Source organism: Gossypium arboreum, chromosome 7 (assembly GCF_025698485.1).
Source record: "Gossypium arboreum isolate Shixiya-1 chromosome 7, ASM2569848v2, whole genome shotgun sequence".
In the NCBI taxonomy this organism is placed as follows: domain Eukaryota; kingdom Viridiplantae; phylum Streptophyta; class Magnoliopsida; order Malvales; family Malvaceae; genus Gossypium; species Gossypium arboreum.
Window position 1 is genome coordinate 97,288,101 of NC_069076.1, and position 3,723 is coordinate 97,291,823.

Here is a 3,723-nt window from a genome sequence, read left to right on the forward strand (position 1 = left end):
CGTTGCATGTGATTTTACAAATTTAATATTTAGTTAGTTTTTAAAATATTATATTTTAGATATGGTAATTAGCGAAAATAATATTTTTATTGATTTATTAAATATAATTAAAATATATTAATTTATCAATTTAAATATTATGATAGAAAATTTTCAAATAATAATTGAAACATTTTAACATTTTCACCTACAATATAGTTTTGCTTTATGTAATTAATGCAAAGTATAGGCCAATTTTTTTAATTAGGGTTTTACACCAATTTTAAATTTAATTAGGTATATAGGTCGATTTAGATGGAAAGTTCCTCCAGTTGGACACGCTTTTCAGTTTTCTCTCTTAAGGTTAGGGTTTTAATTTTATTAGGGTAAGGGTTTTGGTCTAGGGTTTTATAGGATTTAGAGTATTTTGAAAGTGATCAGGGTTTTCAACTAAAACAGCAGAAATAATTAGGTAGTTTTAAGGGGTCGAAGATGTGATAACGCGCCTTAACACACATACATTTCATATGTTACTGCGAGATAGGATCATGACTTTAGAAACCTATCGTGGGGATCTAGTTTCGGGGTAATAATGATTGATACAATCACGGGTTGGATTCAACTTGAATGTCCTAGTCGATGGCTGTGATGCGGTTATGGGTTCAAGTATAACCGAGGGGCCAAGTGGCGATCGTTACACTGTCAGGAGTTCAAGATTTTTGGATACCTGCAAATAATGCCCTATATATACCATACATAAGATTGAGGCTATAATCATACGGAAAATCTTTGGGGACTTACAGTGTAATGAACGTAATTTTTTCCTTTATTTCCAATGAATTGGCATCTCTAACCTTTCATTCTTGTCCGAAAGTCAACACCGAGGTGGACACAATGGGGCTCTTAGGAGGAGAGCAGACGTTCCAACACAGTAGAGGTCAAACTCGAGTTGGCGCAATAGCGGTTGTAGTTACTAATAGGTCAAGTAATAACGACAACCGTCGTCACTCTGAAAGGAGCATCGCTTTTACTGCACCGTAACAATCATTCCCAGCCTGAGAGTCCTCTTCTGTTTATGACGGTGCCAACCTTTGAACAAGAATAAAGGTTAAAGGTATTGGTTGATTGGAAATAGAGAAAAAAGTTACACCGATTAGAGCTAGAAACCCTAGAGTTTTTCCATATGAATATGACATCAAACTTTTGTATGGTATTTATAGGGCATCATATTCAGGTATTTCGAAAAGATTGAGCTCGTGGCTGCATAACGACCATCAACTGGCTTCCCCGTTATACCCCGATCTATTACCGCACAATGGCTATCACTTGAGACCTCCACATCTACTTCCACCCTTGATCGTACAAAGCAAAAACACCCCATAACCGACTTTCCTATGATAAACTTCAAAGACAATGATCCTATCTTGACATGATATATGAAATGTATGCAGCTCGGAGCTATATCGCATCATCGATGACTGAAGAATACCTCAAACGTAAACCAAATATTTTTAGTGACCAAAATTTTTAAGATAGGGAAATGGTTTATAGTGGATAAATAGAAATGATTGGAGGGAAATTATATGGGTGGGGGATGATGAAGCTTGATATGCGAGAGCCATTTTATGAGCACCTTAGATAAAATTATGAGCAATCTTCTCAATCTTCTTACAAATCCCGCCAAGTAACATTGTAGTTTGCATAAAGTAAGTCATAATGGACATTAGCACTACATTTGCCAATGTTACTCTGCTTGCCATTGGGAGTAAACGAGCATTATAACTGCTTAGCTTCTGAAAAAAATTATCAACAACAAGCTAGTAAGTACTTGTTGTAACTCTCGTGTGAAGCAAGGGCAAACAAAGATAAGTGCCCAAATCATTTACCATATAGAATTGAAACATACTACCAATCCAATCATCAATCATCTCGCTCATGTTAGAAGAGAAATAAAAATTAGTCTTTTAGGGTTTAACTTTATGACCTAAATATTTACAAAAATTATGAAGAATTTTCTTAACCACCCCTACTTCCTCAACACAAGCTTTGAAAAAAAAGAAAGGATCATTTGCAAAAAACAAATAAGAAATGGCATGGCCTTATCGGCTTACCTTGTCGAATTCCAACAATTCAACTTAATATTTTCTTCAATCACATGGTCTAATCTCTCCAAGACAATGGCAAATAAATAAGGCAACGAGGGTTCTCTTGACGAATTCTTCTAGTAGGATAAAACTCCTCAAATAGTTGATCATTCCAAAAAATCTACATTGAATAAGTAAAAATACAATGCATTATTACTTTGCTTAGACCAGATGGCAATCCCACATTATTTAAAGTATCCTCCATGAAATCCCAGCACAAATAGTCATAAGCCTTCTCCAAATACACCTTCATGGCCATCCATCCTTTCATCCCCTTCCAAGTACGTATGAATTGAATAATTTCCTAAACTACAATAATATTATCTGTAATGTGCCAACTTGGTACAAAGCTTATTTGGTAGAGTAATGATCCTTAGCAACATAACTTTCAATCTGTTGACAATAACTTTTATTAAGACTTTGTAAGAGACTGCACAAAGACTAATGGGCTTGAACTAGGAATAATCCTACTTTGAAATGAGGATTAGAAGCGCATCATTCCAATAAATGGATTAGACAAAGATGCCCTTAATCATTTGGCATAAGGAACGACCAATAACATCTTAATAACACTAATAGAACTGCACATGAAAGGCATCAACAATAGTGGACTTAAGCGGTGTCATCTAAAACAAAGTTCTGTTGATCTCTTCTGTAGAAATCTTAGCATCTAAAAGATGTAACTCAAAAGTACTTAAAATAGAAAACCGACCTCGGAGTGAAAGTCACCCGTAATAATGCCCTTCCACTCTATATAAATGATTAAAGAAATTTGTAATAGCCCAATTTAGGGCCTAGTTGGAATAGTGGTCTCGGGACCACAAATTTGAATTTAGAAAAAATTTATTTTATTATTATTTTGATGTTATAGCATGTTTTTAATAGTGCATGAAAAATTTGGTGAAGCAATTTTAGCGTTTGTGAGCTTAATTGAGAAAAAAGACTAAATCGTATAAAATGCAAAAGTCCTAAATTGATAGCTAAGGGTGCCAAATTGCCATACATCATAACTTGGGAGATCTTAAAGAGAAATTAGGCCATTAAATAGGTGATGGTCGGCCATAAGACAAGGAAATCAAGATAGTCAAATAGTAGGTAGAGTTTGTGACTTATTTTGACCAAGAAGAAATAAAATAAAAGAAAGATAATATCATTCTATTTCCCCATTTTCTTCTCCACCGATTTTTAGCCATTGATGGGGGTTTGAAAGCTTAAAAATTTCAGCTACTTAGTTGACTCACAAGTAAGTGATTTTAATGGCTTTCTTGAATATTTTTGTACTTTTGAGACCCTTGAAACATGGTCTTTCAAATGAGGGTAATATTTTGCGAAATGATTAAGAGTTTAGGGTTTTTCCATGAAAGGATTTTTTATGGTAGCTGAGTTTTTATGAAAGAAAATAAGTCTTGGGTATCTTATAAGTAACTTTTGTGAAATGTGTTAGCATGAAGACACCTAAAAGGACTATTTTGCATAATTTGTAAAATAGATGAAAAATGTGTGAAATAGTGGGAATTTGGAGTTTCTATAAGAGTAAAGGAGGCTCAGTTAGGCTTAAGATATAAAGAAATTCGATAAAGATCGATTTTCGGGCCTAAGG